Here is a 25,209-nt window from a genome sequence, read left to right on the forward strand (position 1 = left end):
CCATCAAGTTCAACCAGGGAATTAAGGGGTAGGGGTGTGGCGCGATATTGGGGAAGGGATGAGATTTTATATTTCTTCATAAGCATTAATCTTATTTTGTCAATTAGGAACATTCAGCACCCACCCGCTATCAAGGCAGCTGCCTATCATGTCATGCCCTACCTGCACAGGTGTGCTGGCTACTCAAATGATCCAATTAAGGAGGCCATTTAGTCAGCAGCAGCAGAAGTCCTGTGCCTGGACGCTCCAACAGCGGCCAGACACAAGCAGAAGCAGCAGAAGCAGCAGCAGCAGCACCACCTTTTGTTTTTTGGCTGCAGCAGCAAGGCCCACAGGGCTGGCTAGCTGGCTAGCCAGCAAGCAGGTAGCAATGAAAGTAGGAATCTTTCTTTTTAACCCTGTAAGGGGGTGGTGCACTGTACCCGAAGATACTGCCATATCGGGTCAATGCATAGGGCGACGGAAGCAAGCTTCGAAATCGGCCCCCGTTCTCAAAAATCCATTTAATATATGGTCTCCAGATAGGGGACGTATCAGATATTAAACTGATAAGAACAGATACTACACTTGATCTTAGCCAAAAGGCCGAGAAGCGATAACCGTGAAAGGGGCGGGCCCAACAAGGTCCCCTTCATGGGCACTATCACTGCTTGCTGTCAGGGAGGCTGCCAGACAATTTTCCATGCACACTCTGGGCTGGGGGGCAGTCAACCACCAGTACACACAGCAGAACCTAAACCCATACCATTATTGCTAAGCAGCAAGACAGGGGCCCATTGCACTCCCACGGGGCCTTTTTAAATGCAATCCATAACCCGGATTTGCCAGGAACCCTTCTTACTCCTCCTACTTGCATGTGACACTGGGCTTAGGATCTGCATAGGAAACACACACACAAGCACACACCTACCTTTGTTGCCTGCAGATGCCTCCTTGGCTGTCCCCAAACGGTATCAAACCAACACCCACGGGAAGCTGTAAGCATAGAGGACATGCCTGCACCCCATTGGACTTACCTGTGTGGGTTAAATCCGGGTTATTTGACAACCTATGGCGGTGATGGTTCTGCTCAGGCAGAGCAGTGCTGATGCTCCTCATAAAGCTGTCGCTGCTGTGAAGGTTCTAGGTGACATCACAAATCCCTATGGTTACATACACAACAAAGCTGGGTTGTTGTTGTTTACACTCTGCAAGGCCTGTGGAAGTGAGTGACATCATAGCACTGTAGTTCTGAGGGTTCTAGATGGATGCAACAATCTCCTGTTGCTTCTATGAAGGCCATAATAGGCGACATCACCAAACAGCTCCATAGTCACATACACAGCAAAGGAGAGATGTTGTTTACACCTAGTGATGTCAGTGGTATTGAGTGACATCACAGCACAGTGCTAAGGCTCCTGGGCCTGGACACAGCAGCGGCTGCAATATCTCAACGGAGAATACGTTTATATATATGTGTGTGTGTGCGCGTATATATATATATATATATATATATATATATATTTCTCCGCCGAAATCACTTTTAAACCCATTTCCACCTTTTTTTCCCTTCTCTTCCTCTTACTTTTTTTTCACGTTTTTTTACGTTTTTCTCCTTTTCGCCTCTTTTCTGGGCGTATTATTCTTCTTTTTCTTCTTTTTTTTCGTCTAATGCATACCCCATCAGTGCAGCAATGCTTATTCAATACCGCCAGCAGATGGAGACACTGGGGGATAATTTTCTAAGGATTTATACTGATTTTTCCTGTCTGAATTTGTCGCACAGAAAGTTGCAGGCCAAATATGTGTGACATTTCTGCGACTTTAGCTTCTAGAGCATTTTTACAACATTATACATAGGTGCTGAATACATAAAAAGCGACTGTTCAGCGACAGACAAGTCGCATCGGCTGAAAGTAGGCCAGAATGTCAGTCCATGTTGGAGCAGGTTTAGATACAGTCTAAAGTATAGATCTCAAAGTCTGTGCACAGAATTTAGCAAGGGCCTCGCACCTTCTGATGCATCAGGTAGGTGCACAATAGCATAGCCTAACCCTCTGTACTTTGGTCTATATTGATGCGGGACATAGACAGCCAGCTGATGACCAATCCATTAGTGCAATGGATGGCTGGAAGCATTTGTCTTTGCCTTTGCAATACCACAGAAGCAATGCATGGTCAATGTACAGCAATGACACACCTGTGTGAACAGCCAGGAGACCCCCCCCCCCCCCATGTTATGTTACATAGTTACATAGTTAGTACGGTCGAAAAAAGACATATGTCCATCAAGTTCAACCAGGGAATTAAGGGGTAGGGGTGTGGCGCGATATTGGGGAAGGGATGAGATTTTATATTTCTTCATAAGCATTAATCTTATTTTGTCAATTAGGAACATTCAGCACCCACCCGCTATCAAGGCAGCTGCCTATCATGTCATGCCCTACCTGCACAGGTGTGCTGGCTACTCAAATGATCCAATTAAGGAGGCCATTTAGTCAGCAGCAGCAGAAGTCCTGTGCCTGGACGCTCCAACAGCGGCCAGACACAAGCAGAAGCAGCAGAAGCAGCAGCAGCAGCACCACCTTTTGTTTTTTGGCTGCAGCAGCAAGGCCCACAGGGCTGGCTAGCTGGCTAGCCAGCAAGCAGGTAGCAATGAAAGTAGGAATCTTTCTTTTTAACCCTGTAAGGGGGTGGTGCACTGTACCCGAAGATACTGCCATATCGGGTCAATGCATAGGGCGACGGAAGCAAGCTTCGAAATCGGCCCCCGTTCTCAAAAATCCATTTAATATATGGTCCCCAGATAGGGGACGTATCAGATATTAAACTGATAAGAACAGATACTACACTTGATCTTAGCCAAAAGGCCGAGAAGCGATAACCGTGAAAGGGGCGGGCCCAACAAGGTCCCCTTCATGGGCACTATCACTGCTTGCTGTCAGGGAGGCTGCCAGACAATTTTCCATGCACACTCTGGGCTGGGGGGCAGTCAACCACCAGTACACACAGCAGAACCTAAACCCATACCATTATTGCTAAGCAGCAAGACAGGGGCCCATTGCACTCCCACGGGGCCTTTTTAAATGCAATCCATAACCCGGATTTGCCAGGAACCCTTCTTACTCCTCCTACTTGCATGTGACACTGGGCTTAGGATCTGCATAGGAAACACACACACAAGCACACACCTACCTTTGTTGCCTGCAGATGCCTCCTTGGCTGTCCCCAAACGGTATCAAACCAACACCCACGGGAAGCTGTAAGCATAGAGGACATGCCTGCACCCCATTGGACTTACCTGTGTGGGTTAAATCCGGGTTATTTGACAACCTATGGCGGTGATGGTTCTGCTCAGGCAGAGCAGTGCTGATGCTCCTCATAAAGCTGTCGCTGCTGTGAAGGTTCTAGGTGACATCACAAATCCCTATGGTTACATACACAACAAAGCTGGGTTGTTGTTGTTTACACTCTGCAAGGCCTGTGGAAGTGAGTGACATCATAGCACTGTAGTTCTGAGGGTTCTAGATGGATGCAACAATCTCCTGTTGCTTCTATGAAGGCCATAATAGACGACATCACCAAACAGCTCCATAGTCACATACACAGCAAAGGAGAGATGTTGTTTACACCTAGTGATGTCAGTGGTATTGAGTGACATCACAGCACAGTGCTAAGGCTCCTGGGCCTGGACACAGCAGCGGCTGCAATATCTCAACGGAGAATACGTTTATATATATGTGTGTGTGTGCGCGTATATATATATATATATATATATATATATATATATATATATATATTTCTCCGCCGAAATCACTTTTAAACCCATTTCCACCTTTTTTTCCCTTCTCTTCCTCTTACTTTTTTTTCACGTTTTTTTACGTTTTTCTCCTTTTCGCCTCTTTTCTGGGCGTATTATTCTTCTTTTTCTTCTTTTTTTTCGTCTAATGCATACCCCATCAGTGCAGCAATGCTTATTCAATACCGCCAGCAGATGGAGACACTGGGGGATAATTTTCTAAGGATTTATACTGATTTTTCCTGTCTGAATTTGTCGCACAGAAAGTTGCAGGCCAAATATGTGTGACATTTCTGCGACTTTAGCTTCTAGAGCATTTTTACAACATTATACATAGGTGCTGAATACATAAAAAGCGACTGTTCAGCGACAGACAAGTCGCATCGGCTGAAAGTAGGCCAGAATGTCAGTCCATGTTGGAGCAGGTTTAGATACAGTCTAAAGTATAGATCTCAAAGTCTGTGCACAGAATTTAGCAAGGGCCTCGCACCTTCTGATGCATCAGGTAGGTGCACAATAGCATAGCCTAACCCTCTGTACTTTGGTCTATATTGATGCGGGACATAGACAGCCAGCTGATGACCAATCCATTAGTGCAATGGATGGCTGGAAGCATTTGTCTTTGCCTTTGCAATACCACAGAAGCAATGCATGGTCAATGTACAGCAATGACACACCTGTGTGAACAGCCAGGAGACCCCCCCCCCCCCCCATGTTATGTTACATAGTTACATTGTTAGTACGGTCGAAAAAAGACATATGTCCATCAAGTTCAACCAGGGAATTAAGGGGTAGGGGTGTGGCGCGATATTGGGGAAGGGATGAGATTTTATATTTCTTCATAAGCATTAATCTTATTTTGTCAATTAGGAACATTCAGCACCCACCCGCTATCAAGGCAGCTGCCTATCATGTCATGCCCTACCTGCACAGGTGTGCTGGCTACTCAAATGATCCAATTAAGGAGGCCATTTAGTCAGCAGCAGCAGAAGTCCTGTGCCTGGACGCTCCAACAGCGGCCAGACACAAGCAGAAGCAGCAGAAGCAGCAGCAGCAGCACCACCTTTTGTTTTTTGGCTGCAGCAGCAAGGCCCACAGGGCTGGCTAGCTGGCTAGCCAGCAAGCAGGTAGCAATGAAAGTAGGAATCTTTCTTTTTAACCCTGTAAGGGGGTGGTGCACTGTACCCGAAGATACTGCCATATCGGGTCAATGCATAGGGCGACGGAAGCAAGCTTCGAAATCGGCCCCCGTTCTCAAAAATCCATTTAATATATGGTCCCCAGATAGGGGACGTATCAGATATTAAACTGATAAGAACAGATACTACACTTGATCTTAGCCAAAAGGCCGAGAAGCGATAACCGTGAAAGGGGCGGGCCCAACAAGGTCCCCTTCATGGGCACTATCACTGCTTGCTGTCAGGGAGGCTGCCAGACAATTTTCCATGCACACTCTGGGCTGGGGGGCAGTCAACCACCAGTACACACAGCAGAACCTAAACCCATACCATTATTGCTAAGCAGCAAGACAGGGGCCCATTGCACTCCCACGGGGCCTTTTTAAATGCAATCCATAACCCGGATTTGCCAGGAACCCTTCTTACTCCTCCTACTTGCATGTGACACTGGGCTTAGGATCTGCATAGGAAACACACACACAAGCACACACCTACCTTTGTTGCCTGCAGATGCCTCCTTGGCTGTCCCCAAACGGTATCAAACCAACACCCACGGGAAGCTGTAAGCATAGAGGACATGCCTGCACCCCATTGGACTTACCTGTGTGGGTTAAATCCGGGTTATTTGACAACCTATGGCGGTGATGGTTCTGCTCAGGCAGAGCAGTGCTGATGCTCCTCATAAAGCTGTCGCTGCTGTGAAGGTTCTAGGTGACATCACAAATCCCTATGGTTACATACACAACAAAGCTGGGTTGTTGTTGTTTACACTCTGCAAGGCCTGTGGAAGTGAGTGACATCATAGCACTGTAGTTCTGAGGGTTCTAGATGGATGCAACAATCTCCTGTTGCTTCTATGAAGGCCATAATAGACGACATCACCAAACAGCTCCATAGTCACATACACAGCAAAGGAGAGATGTTGTTTACACCTAGTGATGTCAGTGGTATTGAGTGACATCACAGCACAGTGCTAAGGCTCCTGGGCCTGGACACAGCAGCGGCTGCAATATCTCAACGGAGAATACGTTTATATATATGTGTGTGTGTGCGCGTATATATATATATATATATATATATATATATATATATTTCTCCGCCGAAATCACTTTTAAACCCATTTCCACCTTTTTTTCCCTTCTCTTCCTCTAACTTTTTTTTCACGTTTTTTTACGTTTTTCTCCTTTTCGCCTCTTTTCTGGGCGTATTATTCTTCTTTTTCTTCTTTTTTTTCGTCTAATGCATACCCCATCAGTGCAGCAATGCTTATTCAATACCGCCAGCAGATGGAGACACTGGGGGATAATTTTCTAAGGATTTATACTGATTTTTCCTGTCTGAATTTGTCGCACAGAAAGTTGCAGGCCAAATATGTGTGACATTTCTGCGACTTTAGCTTCTAGAGCATTTTTACAACATTATACATAGGTGCTGAATACATAAAAAGCGACTGTTCAGCGACAGACAAGTCGCATCGGCTGAAAGTAGGCCAGAATGTCAGTCCATGTTGGAGCAGGTTTAGATACAGTCTAAAGTATAGATCTCAAAGTCTGTGCACAGAATTTAGCAAGGGCCTCGCACCTTCTGATGCATCAGGTAGGTGCACAATAGCATAGCCTAACCCTCTGTACTTTGGTCTATATTGATGCGGGACATAGACAGCCAGCTGATGACCAATCCATTAGTGCAATGGATGGCTGGAAGCATTTGTCTTTGCCTTTGCAATACCACAGAAGCAATGCATGGTCAATGTACAGCAATGACACACCTGTGTGAACAGCCAGGAGACCCCCCCCCCCCCCCATGTTATGTTACATAGTTACATAGTTAGTACGGTCGAAAAAAGACATATGTCCATCAAGTTCAACCAGGGAATTAAGGGGTAGGGGTGTGGCGCGATATTGGGGAATGGATGAGATTTTATATTTCTTCATAAGCATTAATCTTATTTTGTCAATTAGGAACATTCAGCACCCACCCGCTATCAAGGCAGCTGCCTATCATGTCATGCCCTACCTGCACAGGTGTGCTGGCTACTCAAATGATCCAATTAAGGAGGCCATTTAGTCAGCAGAAGTCCTGTGCCTGGACGCTCCAACAGCGGCCAGACACAAGCAGAAGCAGCAGAAGCAGCAGAAGCAGCAGCAGCAGCACCACCTTTTGTTTTTTGGCTGCAGCAGCAAGGCCCACAGGGCTGGCTAGCTGGCTAGCCAGCAAGCAGGTAGCAATGAAAGTAGGAATCTTTCTTTTTAACCCTGTAAGGGGGTGGTGCACTGTACCCGAAGATACTGCCATATCGGGTCAATGCATAGGGCGACGGAAGCAAGCTTCGAAATCGGCCCCCGTTCTCAAAAATCCATTTAATATATGGTCCCCAGATAGGGGACGTATCAGATATTAAACTGATAAGAACAGATACTACACTTGATCTTAGCCAAAAGGCCGAGAAGCGATAACCGTGAAAGGGGCGGGCCCAACAAGGTCCCCTTCATGGGCACTATCACTGCTTGCTGTCAGGGAGGCTGCCAGACAATTTTCCATGCACACTCTGGGCTGGGGGGCAGTCAACCACCAGTACACACAGCAGAACCTAAACCCATACCATTATTGCTAAGCAGCAAGACAGGGGCCCATTGCACTCCCACGGGGCCTTTTTAAATGCAATCCATAACCCGGATTTGCCAGGAACCCTTCTTACTCCTCCTACTTGCATGTGACACTGGGCTTAGGATCTGCATAGGAAACACACACACAAGCACACACCTACCTTTGTTGCCTGCAGATGCCTCCTTGGCTGTCCCCAAACGGTATCAAACCAACACCCACGGGAAGCTGTAAGCATAGAGGACATGCCTGCACCCCATTGGACTTACCTGTGTGGGTTAAATCCGGGTTATTTGACAACCTATGGAGGTGATGGTTCTGCTCAGGCAGAGCAGTGCTGATGCTCCTCATAAAGCTGTCGCTGCTGTGAAGGTTCTAGGTGACATCACAAATCCCTATGGTTACATACACAACAAAGCTGGGTTGTTGTTGTTTACACTCTGCAAGGCCTGTGGAAGTGAGTGACATCATAGCACTGTAGTTCTGAGGGTTCTAGATGGATGCAACAATCTCCTGTTGCTTCTATGAAGGCCATAATAGACGACATCACCAAACAGCTCCATAGTCACATACACAGCAAAGGAGAGATGTTGTTTACACCTAGTGATGTCAGTGGTATTGAGTGACATCACAGCACAGTGCTAAGGCTCCTGGGCCTGGACACAGCAGCGGCTGCAATATCTCAACGGAGAATACGTTTATATATATGTGTGTGTGTGCGCGTATATATATATATATATATATATATATATATATATATATATATATTTCTCCGCCGAAATCACTTTTAAACCCATTTCCACCTTTTTTTCCCTTCTCTTCCTCTTACTTTTTTTTCACGTTTTTTTACGTTTTTCTCCTTTTCGCCTCTTTTCTGGGCGTATTATTCTTCTTTTTCTTCTTTTTTTTCGTCTAATGCATACCCCATCAGTGCAGCAATGCTTATTCAATACCGCCAGCAGATGGAGACACTGGGGGATAATTTTCTAAGGATTTATACTGATTTTTCCTGTCTGAATTTGTCGCACAGAAAGTTGCAGGCCAAATATGTGTGACATTTCTGCGACTTTAGCTTCTAGAGCATTTTTACAACATTATACATAGGTGCTGAATACATAAAAAGCGACTGTTCAGCGACAGACAAGTCGCATCGGCTGAAAGTAGGCCAGAATGTCAGTCCATGTTGGAGCAGGTTTAGATACAGTCTAAAGTATAGATCTCAAAGTCTGTGCACAGAATTTAGCAAGGGCCTCGCACCTTCTGATGCATCAGGTAGGTGCACAATAGCATAGCCTAACCCTCTGTACTTTGGTCTATATTGATGCGGGACATAGACAGCCAGCTGATGACCAATCCATTAGTGCAATGGATGGCTGGAAGCATTTGTCTTTGCCTTTGCAATACCACAGAAGCAATGCATGGTCAATGTACAGCAATGACACACCTGTGTGAACAGCCAGGAGACCCCCCCCCCCCCCCCATGTTATGTTACATAGTTACATAGTTAGTACGGTCGAAAAAAGACATATGTCCATCAAGTTCAACCAGGGAATTAAGGGGTAGGGGTGTGGCGCGATATTGGGGAAGGGATGAGATTTTATATTTCTTCATAAGCATTAATCTTATTTTGTCAATTAGGAACATTCAGCACCCACCCGCTATCAAGGCAGCTGCCTATCATGTCATGCCCTACCTGCACAGGTGTGCTGGCTACTCAAATGATCCAATTAAGGAGGCCATTTAGTCAGCAGCAGCAGAAGTCCTGTGCCTGGACGCTCCAACAGCGGCCAGACACAAGCAGAAGCAGCAGAAGCAGCAGCAGCAGCACCACCTTTTGTTTTTTGGCTGCAGCAGCAAGGCCCACAGGGCTGGCTAGCTGGCTAGCCAGCAAGCAGGTAGCAATGAAAGTAGGAATCTTTCTTTTTAACCCTGTAAGGGGGTGGTGCACTGTACCCGAAGATACTGCCATATCGGGTCAATGCATAGGGCGACGGAAGCAAGCTTCGAAATCGGCCCCCGTTCTCAAAAATCCATTTAATATATGGTCCCCAGATAGGGGACGTATCAGATATTAAACTGATAAGAACAGATACTACACTTGATCTTAGCCAAAAGGCCGAGAAGCGATAACCGTGAAAGGGGCGGGCCCAACCAACAAGGTCCCCTTCATGGGCACTATCACTGCTTGCTGTCAGGGAGGCTGCCAGACAATTTTCCATGCACACATCTGGGCTGGGGGGCAGTCAACACCAGTACACACAGCAGAACCTAAACCCATACCATTATTGCTAAGCAGCAAGACAGGGGCCCATTGCACTCCCACGGGGCCTTTTTAAATGCAATCCATAACCCGGATTTGCCAGGAACCCTTCTTACCTCCTCCTACTTGCATGTGACACTGGGCTTAGGATCTGCATAGGAAACACACACACAAGCACACACCTACCTTTGTTGCCTGCAGATGCTCCTTGGCTGTCCCCAAACGGTATCAAACCAACACCCACGGGAAGCTGTAAGCATAGAGGACATGCCTGCACCCCATTGGACTTACCTGTGTGGGTTAAATCCGGGTTATTTGACAACCTATGGCGGTGATGGTTCTGCTCAGGCAGAGCAGTGCTGATGCTCCTCATAAAGCTGTCGCTGCTGTGAAGGTTCTAGGTGACATCACAAATCCCTATGGTTACATACACAACAAAGCTGGGTTGTTGTTGTTTACACTCTGCAAGGCCTGTGGAAGTGAGTGACATCATAGCACTGTAGTTCTGAGGGTTCTAGATGGATGCAACAATCTCCTGTTGCTTCTATGAAGGCCATAATAGACGACATCACCAAACAGCTCCATAGTCACATACACAGCAAAGGAGAGATGTTGTTTACACCTAGTGATGTCAGTGGTATTGAGTGACATCACAGCACAGTGCTAAGGCTCCTGGGCCTGGACACAGCAGCGGCTGCAATATCTCACGGAGAATACGTTTATATATATGTGTGTGTGTGCGCGTATATATATATATATATATATATATATATACTATATATATATATTTCTCCGCCGAAATCACTTTTAAACCCATTTCCCCACCTTTTTTTTCCCTTCTCTTCCTCTTACTTTTTTTTCACGTTTTTTTACGTTTTTCTCCTTTTCGCCTCTTTTCTGGGCGTATTATTCTTCTTTTCTTCTTTTTTTTCGTCTAATGCATACCCCATCAGTGCAGCAATGCTTATTCAATACCGCCCAGCAGATGGAGACACTGGGGGGATAATTTTCTAAGGATTTATACTGATTTTTCCTGTCTGAATTTGTCGCACAGAAAGTTGCAGGCCAAATATGTGTGACATTTCTGCGACTTTAGCTTCTAGAGCATTTTTACAAACATTATACATAGGTGCTGAATACATAAAAAGCGACTGTTTCAGCGACAGACAAGTCGCATCGGCTGAAAGTAGGCCAGAATGTCAGTCCATGTTGGAGCAGGTTTAGATACAGTCTAAAGTATAGATCTCAAAGTCTGTGCACAGAATTTAGCAAGGGCCTCGCACCTTCTGATGCATCAGGTAGGTGCACAATAGCATAGCCTAACCCTCTGTACTGTTGGTCTATATTGATGCGGGACATAGACAGCCAGCTGATGACCAATCCATTAGTGCAATGGATGGCTGGAAGCATTTGTCTTTGCCTTTGCAATACCACAGAAGCAATGCATGGTCAATGTACAGCAATGACACACCTGTGTGAACAGCCAGGAGCCCCCCCCCCCCCCCCCCCCATGTTATGTTACATAGTTACATATTTAGTACGGTCGAAAAAAGACATATGTCCATCAAGTTCAACCAGGGAATTAAGGGGTAGGGGTGTGGCGCGATATTGGGGAAGGGATGAGATTTTATATTTCTTCATAAGCATTAATCTTATTTTGTCAATTAGGAACATTCAGCACCCACCCGCTATCAAGGCAGCTGCCTACTCATGTTATGCCCTACCTGCACAGGTGTGCTGGCTACTCAAATGATCCAATTAAGGAGGCCATTTAGTCAGCAGCAGCAGAAGTCCTGTGCCTGGACGCTCCAACAGCGGCCAGACACAAGCAGAAGCAGCAGAAGCAGCAGCAGCAGCACCACCTTTTGTTTTTTGGCTGCAGCAGCAAGGCCCACAGGGCTGGCTAGCTGGCTAGCCAGCAAGCATGTAGCAATGAAAGTAGGAATCTTTCTTTTTAACCCTGTAAGGGGGTGGTGCACTGTACCCGAAGATACTGCCATATCGGGGTCAATGCATAGGGCGACGGAAGCAAGCTTCGAAATCGGCCCCCGTTCTCAAAAATCCATTTAATATATGGTCCCCAGATAGGGGACGTATCAGATATTAAACTGATAAGAAAGAATACTACACTTGATCTTAGCCAAAAGGCCGAGAAGCGATAACCGTGAAAGGGGCGGGCCCAACAAGGTCCCCTTCATGGGCACTATCACTGCTTGCTGTCAGGGAGGCTGCCAGACAATTTTCCATGCACACTCTGGCTGGGGGGCAGTCAACCACCAGTACACACAGCAGAACCTAAACCCATACCATTATTGCTAAGCAGCAAGACAGGGGCCCATTGCACTCCCACGGGGCCTTTTTAAATGCAATCCATAACCCGGATTTGCCAGGAACCCTTCTTACTCCTCCTACTTGCATGTGACACTGGGCTTAGGATCTGCATAGGAAACACACACACAAGCACACACCTACCTTTGTTGCCTGCAGATGCCTCCTTGGCTGTCCCCAAACGGTATCAAACCAACACCCACGGGAAGCTGTAAGCATAGAGGACATGCCTGCACCCCATTGGACTTACCCTGTGTGGGTTAAATCCGGGTTATTTGACCAACCTATGGCGGTGATGGTTCTGCTCAGGCAGAGCAGTGCTGATGCTCCTCATAAAGCTGTCGCTGCTGTGAAGGTTCTAGGTGACATCCACAAATCCCTATGGTTACATACACAACAAAGCTGGGTTGTTGTTGTTTACACTCTCGCAAGGCCTGTGGAAGTGAGTGACATCATAGCACTGTAGTTCTGAGGGTTCTAGATGGATGCAACAATCTCCTGTTGCTTCTATGAAGGCCATAATAGGCGACATCACCAAACAGCTCCATAGTCACATACACAGCAAAGGAGAGATGTTGTTTACACCTAGTGATGTCAGTGGTATTGAGTGACATCACAGCACAGTGCTAAGGCTCCTGGGCCTGGACACAGCAGCGGCTGCAATATCTCAACGGAGAATACGGTTTATATATATGTGTGTGTGTGCGCGTATATATATATATATATATATATATATACTATATATATATTTCTCCGCCGAAATCACTTTTAAACGCCATTTCCACCTTTTTTTCCCTTCTCTTCCTCTTACTTTTTTTTCACGTTTTTTTACGTTTTTCCTCCCTTTTCGCCTCTTTTCTGGGCGTATTATTCTTCTTTTTCTTCTTTTTTTTCGTCTAATGCATACCCCATCAGTACAGCAATGCTTATTCAATACCGCCAGCAGATGGAGACACTGGGGGATAATTTTCTAAGGATTTATACTGATTTTTCCTGTCTGAATTTGTCGCACAGAAAGTTGCAGGCCAAATATGTGTGACATTTCTGCGACTTTAGCTTCTAGAGCATTTTTACAACATTATACATAGGTGCTGAATACATAAAAAGCGACTGTTCAGCGACAGACAAGTCGCATCGGCTGAAAGTAGGCCAGAATGTCAGTCCATGTTGGAGCAGGTTTAGATACAGTCTAAAGTATAGATCTCAAAGTCTGTGCACAGAATTTAGCAAGGGCCTCGCACCTTCTGATGCATCAGGTAGGTGCACAATAGCATAGCCTAACCCTCTGTACTTTGGTCTATACTGATGCGGGACATAGACAGCCAGCTGATGACCAATCCATTAGTGCAATGGATGGCTGGAAGCATTTGTCTTTGCCTTTGCAATACCCACAGAAGCAATGCATGGTCAATGTACAGCAATGACCACACCTGTGTGAACAGCCAGGAGACCCCCCCCCCCCCCCATGTTATGTTACATAGTTACATAGTTAGTACGGTCGAAAAAAGACATATGTCCATCAAGTTCAACCAGGGAATTAAAGGGGTAGGGGTGTGGCGCGATATTGGGGAAGGGATGAGATTTTATATTTCTTCATAAGCATTAATCTTATTTGTCAATTAGGACATTCAGCACCCACCCGCTATCAAGGCAGCTGCCTATTCATGTCATGCCCTACCTGCACAGTGTGCTGGCTACTCAAATGATCCAATTAAGGAGGCCATTTAGTCAGCAGCAGCAGAAGTCCTGTGCCTGGACGCTCCAACAGCGGCCAGACACAAGCAGAAGCAGCAGAAGCAGCAGCAGCAGCACCACCTTTTGTTTTTTGGCTGCAGCAGCAAGGCCCACAGGGCTGGCTAGCTGGCTAGCCAGCAAGCAGGTAGCAAATGAAAGTAGGAATCTTTCTTTTTAACCCTGTAAGGGGGTGGTGCACTGTACCCGAAGATACTGCCATATCGGGTCAATGCATAGGGCGACGGAAGCAAGCTTCGAAATCGGCCCCCGTTCTCAAAAATCCATTTAATATATGGTCCCCAGATAGGGGACGTATCAGATATTAAACTGATAAGAACAGATACTACACTTGATCTTAGCCAAAAGGCCGAGAAGCGATAACCGTGAAAGGGCGGGCCCAACAAGGTCCCCTTCATGGGCACTATCACTGCTTGCTGTCAGGGAGGCTGCCAGCACAATTTTCCATGCACACTCTCTGGGCTGGGGGGCAGTCAACCACCAGTACACACAGCAGAACCTAAACCCATACCATTATTGCTAAGCAGCAAGACAGGGGCCCATTGCACTCCCACGGGGCCTTTTTAAATGCAATCCATAACCCGGATTTGCCAGGAACCCTTCTTACTCCTCCTACTTGCATGTGACACTGGGCTTAGGATCTGCATAGGAAACACACACACAAGCACACACCTACCTTTGTTGCCTGCAGATGCCTCCTTGGCTGTCCCCCAAACGGTATCAAACCAACACCCACGTGAAGCTGTAAGCATAGAGGACATGCCTGCACCCCATTGGACTTACCTGTGTGGGTTAAATCCTTTGACAACCTATGGCGGTGATGGTTCTGCTCAGGCAGAGCAGTGCTGATGCTCCTCATAAAGCTGTCGCTGCTGTGAAGGTTCTAGGTGACATCACAAATCCCTATGGTTACATACACAACAAAGCTGGGTTGTTGTTGTTTACACTCTGCAAGGCCTGTGGAAGTGAGTGACATCATAGCACTGTAGTTCTGAGGGTTCTAGATGGATGCAACAATCTCCTGTTGCTTCTATGAAGGCCATAATAGACGACATCACCAAACAGCTCCATAGTCACATACACAGCAAAGGAGAGATGTTGTTTACACCTAGTGATGTCAGTGGTATTGAGTGACATCACAGCACAGTGCTAAGGCTCCTGGGCCTGGACACAGCAGCGGCTGCAATATCTCAACGGAGAATACGTTTATATATATGTGTGTGTGTGCGCGTATATATATATATATAGTATATATATATATATATATATATATATATATATTTCTCCGCCGAAATCACTTTTAAACCCATTTCCACCTTTTTTTCCCTTCTCTTCCTCTTACTTTTTTTTCACGTTTTTTTACGTTTTTCTCCTTTTCGCCTCTTTTCTGGGCGTATTATTCTTCTTTTTCTTCTTTTTTTTCGTCTAATGCATACCCCATCAGTGCAGCAATGCTTATTCAATACCGCCAGCAGATGGAGACACTGGGGGATAATTTTCTAAGGATTTATACTGATTTTTCCTGTCTGAATTTGTCGCACAGAAAGTTGCAGGCCAAATATGTGTGACATTTCTGCGACTTTAGCTTCTAGAGCATTTTTACAACATTATACATAGGTGCTGAATACATAAAAAGCGACTGTTCAGCGACAGACAAGTCGCATCGGCTGAAAGTAGGCCAGAATGTCAGTCCATGTTGGAGCAGGTTTAGATACAGTCTAAAGTATAGATCTCAAAGTCTGTGCACAGAATTTAGCAAGGGCCTCGCACCTTCTGATGCATCAGGTAGGTGCACAATAGCATAGCCTAACCCTCTGTACTTTGGTCTATATTGATGCGGGACATAGACAGCCAGCTGATGACCAATCCATTAGTGCAATGGATGGCTGGAAGCATTTGTCTTTGCCTTTGCAATACCACAGAAGCAATGCATGGTCAATGTACAGCAATGACACACCTGTGTGAACAGCCAGGAGACCCCCCCCCCCCCCCCCCCCCATGTTATGTTACATAGTTACATAGTTAGTACGGTCGAAAAAAGACATATGTCCATCAAGTTCAACCAGGGAATTAAGGGGTAGGGGTGTGGCGCGATATTGGGGAAGGGATGAGATTTTATATTTCTTCATAAGCATTAATCTTATTTTGTCAATTAGGAACATTCAGCACCCACCCGCTATCAAGGCAGCTGCCTATCATGTCATGCCCTACCTGCACAGGTGTGCTGGCTACTCAAATGATCCAATTAAGGAGGCCATTTAGTCAGCAGCAGCAGAAGTCCTGTGCCTGGACGCTCCAACAGCGGCCAGACACAAGCAGAAGCAGCAGAAGCAGCAGCAGCAGCACCACCTTTTGTTTTTTGGCTGCAGCAGCAAGGCCCACAGGGCTGGCTAGCTGGCTAGCCAGCAAGCAGGTAGCAATGAAAGTAGGAATCTTTCTTTTTAACCCTGTAAGGGGGTGGTGCACTGTACCCGAAGATACTGCCATATCGGGTCAATGCATAGGGCGACGGAAGCAAGCTTCGAAATCGGCCCCCGTTCTCAAAAATCCATTTAATATATGGTCCCCCAGATAGGGGACGTATCAGATATTAAACTGATAAGAACAGATACTACACTTGATCTTAGCCAAAAGGCCGAGAAGCGATAACCGTGAAAGGGGCGGGCCCAACAAGGTCCCCTTCATGGGCACTATCACTGCTTGCTGTCAGGGAGGCTGCCAGACAATTTTCCATGCACACTCTGGGCTGGGGGGCAGTCAACCACCAGTACACACAGCAGAACCTAAACCCATACCATTATTGCTAAGCAGCAAGACAGGGGCCCATTGCACTCCCACGGGGCCTTTTTAAATGCAATCCATAACCCGGATTTGCCAGGAACCCTTCTTACTCCTCCTACTTGCATGTGACACTGGGCTTAGGATCTGCATAGGAAACACACACACAAGCACACACCTACCTTTGTTGCCTGCAGATGCCTCCTTGGCTGTCCCCAAACGGTATCAAACCAACACCCACGGGAAGCTGTAAGCATAGAGGACATGCCTGCACCCCATTGGACTTACCTGTGTGGGTTAAATCCGGGTTATTTGACAACCTATGGCGGTGATGGTTCTGCTCAGGCAGAGCAGTGCTGATGCTCCTCATAAAGCTGTCGCTGCTGTGAAGGTTCTAGGTGACATCACAAATCCCTATGGTTACATACACAACAAAGCTGGGTTGTTGTTGTTTACACTCTGCAAGGCCTGTGGAAGTGAGTGACATCATAGCACTGTAGTTCTGAGGGTTCTAGATGGATGCAACAATCTCCTGTTGCTTCTATGAAGGCCATAATAGACGACATCACCAAACAGCTCCATAGTCACATACACAGCAAAGGAGAGATGTTGTTTACACCTAGTGATGTCAGTGGTATTGAGTGACATCACAGCACAGTGCTAAGGGCTCCTGGGCCTGGACACAGCAGCGGCTGCAATATCTCAACGGAGAATACGTTTATATATATGTGTGTGTGTGCGCATATATATATATATATATATATATATATATATATATTTCTCCGCCGAAATCACTTTTAAACCCATTTCCACCTTTTTTTCCCTTCTCTTCCTCTTACTTTTTTTTCACGTTTTTTACGTTTTTCTCCTTTTCGCCTCTTTTCTGGGCGTATTATTCTTCTTTTTCTTCTTTTTTTTCGTCTAATGCATACCCCATCAGTGCAGCAATGCTTATTCAATACCGCCAGCAGATGGAGACACTGGGGGATAATTTTCTAAGGATTTATACTGATTTTTCCTGTCTGAATTTGTCGCACAGAAAGTTGCAGGCCAAATATGTGTGACATTTCTGCGACTTTAGCTTCTAGAGCATTTTTACAACATTATACATAGGTGCTGAATACATAAAAAAGCGACTGTTCAGCGACAGACAAGTCGCATCGGCTGAAAGTAGGCCAGAATGTCAGTCCATGTTGGAGCAGGTTTAGATACAGTCTAAAGTATAGATCTCAAAGTCTGTGCACAGAATTTAGCAAGGGCCTCGCACCTTCTGATGCATCAGGTAGGTGCACAATAGCATAGCCTAACCCTCTGTACTTTGGTCTATATTGATGCGGGACATAGACAGCCAGCTGATGACCAATCCATTAGTGCAATGGATGGCTGGAAGCATTTGTCTTTGCCTTTGCAATACCACAGAAGCAATGCATGGTCAATGTACAGCAATGACACACCTGTGTGAACAGCCAGGAGACCCCCCCCCCCCCCCCCATGTTATGTTACATAGTTACATAGTTAGTACGGTCGAAAAAAGACATATGTCCATCAAGTTCAACCAGGGAATTAAGGGGTAGGGGTGTGGCGCGATATTGGGGAAGGGATGAGATTTTATATTTCTTCATAAGCATTAATCTTATTTTGTCAATTAGGAACATTCAGCACCCACCCGCTATCAAGGCAGCTGCCTATCATGTCATGCCCTACCTGCACAGGTGTGCTGGCTACTCAAATGATCCAATTAAGGAGGCCATTTAGTCAGCAGCAGCAGAAGTCCTGTGCCTGGACGCTCCAACAGCGGCCAGACACAAGCAGAAGCAGCAGAAGCAGCAGCAGCAGCACCACCTTTTGTTTTTTGGCTGCAGCAGCAAGGCCCACAGGGCTGGCTAGCTGGCTAGCCAGCAAGCAGGTAGCAATGAAAGTAGGAATCTTTCTTTTTAACCCTGTAAGGGGGTGGTGCACTGTACCCGAAGATACTGCCATATCGGGTCAATGCATAGGGCGACGGAAGCAAGCTTCGAAATCGGCCCCCGTTCTCAAAAATCCATTTAATATATGGTCCCCCAGATAGGGGACGTATCAGATATTAAACTGATAAGAACAGATACTACACTTGATCTTAGCCAAAAGGCCGAGAAGCGATAACCGTGAAAGGGGCGGGCCCAACAAGGTCCCCTTCATGGGCACTATCACTGCTTGCTGTCAGGGAGGCTGCCAGACAATTTTCCATGCACACTCTGGGCTGGGGGGGCAGTCAACCACCAGTACACACAGCAGAACCTAAACCCATACCATTATTGCTAAGCAGCAAGACAGGGGCCCATTGCACTCCCACGGGGCCTTTTTAAAATGCAATCCATAACCCGGATTTGCCAGGAACCCTTCTTACTCCTCCTACTTGCATGTGACACTGGGCTTAGGATCTGCATAGGAAACACACACACAAGCACACACCTACCTTTGTTGCCTGCAGATGCCTCCTTGGCTGTCCCCAAATGGTATCAAACCAACACCCACGGGAAGCTGTAAGCATAGAGGACATGCCTGCACCCCATTGGACTTACCTGTGTGGGTTAAATCCGGGTTATTTGACAACCTATGGCGGTGATGGTTCTGCTCAGGCAGAGCAGTGCTGATGCTCCTCATAAAGCTGTCGCTGCTGTGAAGGTTCTAGGTGACATCACAAATCCCTATGGTTACATACACAACAAAGCTGGGTTGTTGTTGTTTACACTCTGCAAGGCCTGTGGAAGTGAGTGACATCATAGCACTGTAGTTCTGAGGGTTCTAGATGGATGCAACAATCTCCTGTTGCTTCTATGAAGGCCATAATAGACGACATCACCAAACAGCTCCATAGTCACATACACAGCAAAGGAGAGATGTTGTTTACACCTAGTGATGTCAGTGGTATTGAGTGACATCACAGCACAGTGCTAAGGCTCCTGGGCCTAGACACAGCAGCGGCTGCAATATCTCAACGGAGAATACGTTTATATATATGTGTGTGTGTGCGCGTATATATATATATATATATATATATATATATATATATATATATTTCTCCGCCGAAATCACTTTTAAACCCATTTCCACTTTTTTTCCCTTCTCTTCCTCTTACTTTTTTTTCACGTTTTTTTACGTTTTTCTCCTTTTCGCCTCTTTTCTGGGCGTATTATTCTTCTTTTTCTTCTTTTTTTTCGTCTAATGCATACCCCATCAGTGCAGCAATGCTTATTCAATACCGCCAGCAGATGGAGACACTGGGGGATAATTTTCTAAGGATTTATACTGATTTTTCCTGTCTGAATTTGTCGCACAGAAAGTTGCAGGCCAAATATGTGTGACATTTCTGCGACTTTAGCTTCTAGAGCATTTTTTACAACATTATACATAGGTGCTGAATACATAAAAAGCGACTGTTCAGCGACAGACAAGTCGCATCGGCTGAAAGTAGGCCAGAATGTCAGTCCATGTTGGAGCAGGTTTAGATACAGTCTAAAGTATAGATCTCAAAGTCTGTGCACAGAATTTAGCAAGGGCCTCGCACCTTCTGATGCATCAGGTAGGTGCACAATAGCATAGCCTAACCCTCTGTACTTTGGTCTATATTGATGCGGGACATAGACAGCCAGCTGATGACCAATCCATTAGTGCAATGGATGGCTGGAAGCATTTGTCTTTGCCTTTGCAATACCACAGAAGCAATGCATGGTCAATGTACAGCAATGACACACCTGTGTGAACAGCCAGGAGACCCCCCCCCCCATGTTATGTTACATAGTTACATAGTTAGTACGGTCGAAAAAAGACATATGTCCATCAAGTTCAACCAGGGAATTAAGGGGTAGGGGTGTGGCGCGATATTGGGGAAGGGATGAGATTTTATATTTCTTCATAAGCATTAATCTTATTTTGTCAATTAGGAACATTCAGCACCCACCCGCTATCAAGGCAGCTGCCTATCATGTCATGCCCTACCTGCACAGGTGTGCTGGCTACTCAAATGATCCAATTAAGGAGGCCATTTAGTCAGCAGCAGCAGAAGTCCTGTGCCTGGACGCTCCAACAGCGGCCAGACACAAGCAGAAGCAGCAGAAGCAGCAGCAGCAGCACCACCTTTTGTTTTTTGGCTGCAGCAGCAAGGCCCACAGGGCTGGCTAGCTGGCTAGCCAGCAAGCAGGTAGCAATGAAAGTAGGAATCTTTCTTTTTAACCCTGTAAGGGGGTGGTGCACTGTACCCGAAGATACTGCCATATCGGGTCAATGCATAGGGCGACGGAAGCAAGCTTCGAAATCGGCCCCCGTTCTCAAAAATCCATTTAATATATGGTCCCCAGATAGGGGACGTATCAGATATTAAACTGATAAGAACAGATACTACACTTGATCTTAGCCAAAAGGCCGAGAAGCGATAACCGTGAAAGGGGCGGGCCCAACAAGGTCCCCTTCATGGGCACTATCACTGCTTGCTGTCAGGGAGGCTGCCAGACAATTTTCCATGCACACTCTGGGCTGGGGGGCAGTCAACCACCAGTACACACAGCAGAACCTAAACCCATACCATTATTGCTAAGCAGCAAGACAGGGGCCCATTGCACTCCCACGGGGCCTTTTTAAATGCAATCCATAACCCGGATTTGCCAGGAACCCTTCTTACTCCTCCTACTTGCATGTGACACTGGCTTAGGATCTGCATAGGAAACACACACACAAGCACACACCTACCTTTGTTGCCTGCAGATGCCTCCTTGGCTGTCCCCAAAACGGTATCAAACCAACACCCACGGGAAGCTGTAAGCATAGAGGACATGCCTGCACCCCATTGGACTTACCTGTGTGGGTTAAATCCGGGTTATTTGACAACCTATGGCGGTGATGGTTCTGCTCAGGCAGAGCAGTGCTGATGCTCCTCATAAAGCTGTCGCTGCTGTGAAGGTTCTAGGTGACATCACAAATCCCTATGGTTACATACACAACAAAGCTGGGTTGTTGTTGTTTACACTCTGCAAGGCCTGTGGAAGTGAGTGACATCATAGCACTGTAGTTCTGAGGGTTCTAGATGGATGCAACAATCTCCTGTTGCTTCTATGAAGGCCATAATAGACGACATCACCAAACAGCTCCATAGTCACATACACAGCAAAGGAGAGATGTTGTTTACACCTAGTGATGTCAGTGGTATTGAGTGACATCACAGCACAGTGCTAAGGCTCCTGGGCCTGGACACAGCAGCGGCTGCAATATCTCAACGGAGAATACGTTTATATATATGTGTGTGTGTGCGCGTATATATATATATATATATATATATATATATATATATATATATATATTTCTCCGCCGAAATCACTTTTAAACCCATTTCCACCTTTTTTTCCCTTCTCTTCCTCTTACTTTTTTTTCACGTTTTTTTACGTTTTTCTCCTTTTCGCCTCTTTTCTGGGCGTATTATTCTTCTTTTTCTTCTTTTTTTTCGTCTAATGCATACCCCATCAGTGCAGCAATGCTTATTCAATACCACCAGCAGATGGAGACACTGGGGGATAATTTTCTAAGGATTTATACTGATTTTTCCTGTCTGAATTTGTCGCACAGAAAGTTGCAGGCCAAATATGTGTGACATTTCTGCGACTTTAGCTTCTAGAGCATTTTTACAACATTATACATAGGTGCTGAATACATAAAAAGCGACTGTTCAGCGACAGACAAGTCGCATCGGCTGAAAGTAGGCCAGAATGTCAGTCCATGTTGGAGCAGGTTTAGATACAGTCTAAAGTATAGATCTCAAAGTCTGTGCACAGAATTTAGCAAGGGCCTCGCACCTTCTGATGCATCAGGTAGGTGCACAATAGCATAGCCTAACCCTCTGTACTTTGGTCTATATTGATGCGGGACATAGACAGCCAGCTGATGACCAATCCATTAGTGCAATGGATGGCTGGAAGCATTTGTCTTTGCCTTTGCAATACCACAGAAGCAATGCATGGTCAATGTACAGCAATGACACACCTGTGTGAACAGCCAGGAGACCCCCCCCCCCCCCCCCCATGTTATGTTACATAGTTACATAGTTAGTACGGTCGAAAAAAGACATATGTCCATCAAGTTCAACCAGGGAATTAAGGGGTAGGGGTGTGGCGCGATATTGGGGAAGGGATGAGATTTTATATTTCTTCATAAGCATTAATCTTATTTTGTCAATTAGGAACATTCAGCACCCACCCGCTATCAAGGCAGCTGCCTATCATGTCATGCCCTACCTGCACAGGTGTGCTGGCTACTCAAATGATCCAATTAAGGAGGCCATTTAGTCAGCAGCAGCAGAAGTCCTGTGCCTGGACGCTCCAACAGCGGCCAGACACAAGCAGAAGCAGCAGAAGCAGCAGCAGCAGCACCACCTTTTGTTTTTTGGCTGCAGCAGCAAGGCCCACAGGGCTGGCTAGCTGGCTAGCCAGCAAGCAGGTAGCAATGAAAGTAGGAATCTTTCTTTTTAACCCTGTAAGGGGGTGGTGCACTGTACCCGAAGATACTGCCATATCGGGTCAATGCATAGGGCGACGGAAGCAAGCTTCGAAATCGGCCCCCGTTCTCAAAAATCCATTTAATATATGGTCCCCAGATAGGGGACGTATCAGATATTAAACTGATAAGAACAGATACTACACTTGATCTTAGCCAAAAGGCCGAGAAGCGATAACCGTGAAAGGGGCGGGCCCAACAAGGTCCCCTTCATGGGCACTATCACTGCTTGCTGTCAGGGAGGCTGCCAGACAATTTTCCATGCACACTCTGGGCTGGGGGGCAGTCAACCACCAGTACACACAGCAGAACCTAAACCCATACCATTATTGCTAAGCAGCAAGACAGGGGCCCATTGCACTCCCACGGGGCCTTTTTAAATGCAATCCATAACCCGGATTTGCCAGGAACCCTTCTTACTCCTCCTACTTGCATGTGACACTGGGCTTAGGATCTGCATAGGAAACACACACACAAGCACACACCTACCTTTGTTGCCTGCAGATGCCTCCTTGGCTGTCCCCAAACGGTATCAAACCAACTGTAAGCATAGAGGACATGCCTGCACCCCATTGGACTTACCTGTGTGGGTTAAATCCGGGTTATTTGACAACCTATGGCGGTGATGGTTCTGCTCAGGCAGAGCAGTGCTGATGCTCCTCATAAAGCTGTCGCTGCTGTGAAGGTTCTAGGTGACATCACAAATCCCTATGGTTACATACACAACAAAGCTGGGTTGTTGTTGTTTACACTCTGCAAGGCCTGTGGAAGTGAGTGACATCATAGCACTGTAGTTCTGAGGGTTCTAGATGGATGCAACAATCTCCTGTTGCTTCTATGAAGGCCATAATAGACGACATCACCAAACAGCTCCATAGTCACATACACAGCAAAGGAGAGATGTTGTTTACACCTAGTGATGTCAGTGGTATTGAGTGACATCACAGCACAGTGCTAAGGCTCCTGGGCCTGGACACAGCAGCGGCTGCAATATCTCAACGGAGAATACGTTTATATATATGTGTGTGTGTGCGCGTATATATATATATATATATATATATATATATATATATATATATATTTCTCCGCCGAAATCACTTTTAAACCCATTTCCACCTTTTTTTCCCTTCTCTTCCTCTTACTTTTTTTTCACGTTTTTTTACGTTTTTCTCCTTTTCGCCTCTTTTCTGGGCGTATTATTCTTCTTTTTCTTCTTTTTTTTCGTCTAATGCATACCCCATCAGTGCAGCAATGCTTATTCAATACCGCCAGCAGATGGAGACACTGGGGGATAATTTTCTAAGGATTTATACTGATTTTTCCTGTCTGAATTTGTCGCACAGAAAGTTGCAGGCCAAATATGTGTGACATTTCTGCGACTTTAGCTTCTAGAGCATTTTTACAACATTATACATAGGTGCTGAATACATAAAAAGCGACTGTTCAGCGACAGACAAGTCGCATCGGCTGAAAGTAGGCCAGAATGTCAGTCCATGTTGGAGCAGGTTTAGATACAGTCTAAAGTATAGATCTCAAAGTCTGTGCACAGAATTTAGCAAGGGCCTCGCACCTTCTGATGCATCAGGTAGGTGCACAATAGCATAGCCTAACCCTCTGTACTTTGGTCTATATTGATGCGGGACATAGACAGCCAGCTGATGACCAATCCATTAGTGCAATGGATGGCTGGAAGCATTTGTCTTTGCCTTTGCAATACCACAGAAGCAATGCATGGTCAATGTACAGCAATGACACACCTGTGTGAACAGCCAGGAGACCCCCCCCCCCCCCCCCCCATGTTATGTTACATAGTTACATAGTTAGTACGGTCGAAAAAAGACATATGTCCATCAAGTTCAACCAGGGAATTAAGGGGTAGGGGTGTGGCGCGATATTGGGGAAGGGATGAGATTTTATATTTCTTCATAAGCATTAATCTTATTTTGTCAATTAGGAACATTCAGCACCCACCCGCTATCAAGGCAGCTGCCTATCATGTCATGCCCTACCTG

The 25,209-nt window shown here is 46.1% G+C and overlaps 11 non-coding genes across 11 annotated transcripts; all 11 read right to left on the reverse strand.

Annotated features, from left to right (window-relative positions):
• Positions 1 to 406: 406 nt before the first annotated feature.
• LOC130306936 (U2 spliceosomal RNA) lies at positions 407 to 597 on the reverse strand. Its single transcript, XR_008856213.1, has one exon. It is a non-coding gene; the product is annotated as a U2 spliceosomal RNA (small nuclear RNA).
• A 2,073-nt stretch (positions 598 to 2,670) lies between these two features.
• On the reverse strand, positions 2,671 to 2,861 carry LOC130306909 (U2 spliceosomal RNA). The gene has a single exon (XR_008856188.1). It is a non-coding gene; the product is annotated as a U2 spliceosomal RNA (small nuclear RNA).
• Positions 2,862 to 4,947: 2,086 nt separating this feature from the next.
• Positions 4,948 to 5,138, reverse strand: LOC130306910 (U2 spliceosomal RNA). Its single transcript, XR_008856189.1, has one exon. It is a non-coding gene; the product is annotated as a U2 spliceosomal RNA (small nuclear RNA).
• Positions 5,139 to 7,219: 2,081 nt separating this feature from the next.
• On the reverse strand, positions 7,220 to 7,410 carry LOC130306911 (U2 spliceosomal RNA). Its single transcript, XR_008856190.1, has one exon. It is a non-coding gene; the product is annotated as a U2 spliceosomal RNA (small nuclear RNA).
• A 2,087-nt stretch (positions 7,411 to 9,497) lies between these two features.
• LOC130306912 (U2 spliceosomal RNA) lies at positions 9,498 to 9,688 on the reverse strand. The gene has a single exon (XR_008856191.1). It is a non-coding gene; the product is annotated as a U2 spliceosomal RNA (small nuclear RNA).
• A 2,100-nt stretch (positions 9,689 to 11,788) lies between these two features.
• Positions 11,789 to 11,980, reverse strand: LOC130306940 (U2 spliceosomal RNA). Its single transcript, XR_008856217.1, has one exon. It is a non-coding gene; the product is annotated as a U2 spliceosomal RNA (small nuclear RNA).
• Positions 11,981 to 14,070: 2,090 nt separating this feature from the next.
• Positions 14,071 to 14,261, reverse strand: LOC130306914 (U2 spliceosomal RNA). Its single transcript, XR_008856192.1, has one exon. It is a non-coding gene; the product is annotated as a U2 spliceosomal RNA (small nuclear RNA).
• A 2,094-nt stretch (positions 14,262 to 16,355) lies between these two features.
• Positions 16,356 to 16,547, reverse strand: LOC130306934 (U2 spliceosomal RNA). Its single transcript, XR_008856211.1, has one exon. It is a non-coding gene; the product is annotated as a U2 spliceosomal RNA (small nuclear RNA).
• A 2,079-nt stretch (positions 16,548 to 18,626) lies between these two features.
• Positions 18,627 to 18,818, reverse strand: LOC130306935 (U2 spliceosomal RNA). Its single transcript, XR_008856212.1, has one exon. It is a non-coding gene; the product is annotated as a U2 spliceosomal RNA (small nuclear RNA).
• Positions 18,819 to 20,900: 2,082 nt separating this feature from the next.
• Positions 20,901 to 21,091, reverse strand: LOC130306916 (U2 spliceosomal RNA). The gene has a single exon (XR_008856194.1). It is a non-coding gene; the product is annotated as a U2 spliceosomal RNA (small nuclear RNA).
• A 2,091-nt stretch (positions 21,092 to 23,182) lies between these two features.
• Positions 23,183 to 23,373, reverse strand: LOC130306917 (U2 spliceosomal RNA). The gene has a single exon (XR_008856195.1). It is a non-coding gene; the product is annotated as a U2 spliceosomal RNA (small nuclear RNA).
• Positions 23,374 to 25,209: the final 1,836 nt, after the last annotated feature.

This window comes from Hyla sarda, unplaced genomic scaffold (genome assembly GCF_029499605.1).
Source record: "Hyla sarda isolate aHylSar1 unplaced genomic scaffold, aHylSar1.hap1 scaffold_1411, whole genome shotgun sequence".
Classification (NCBI taxonomy): domain Eukaryota; kingdom Metazoa; phylum Chordata; class Amphibia; order Anura; family Hylidae; genus Hyla; species Hyla sarda.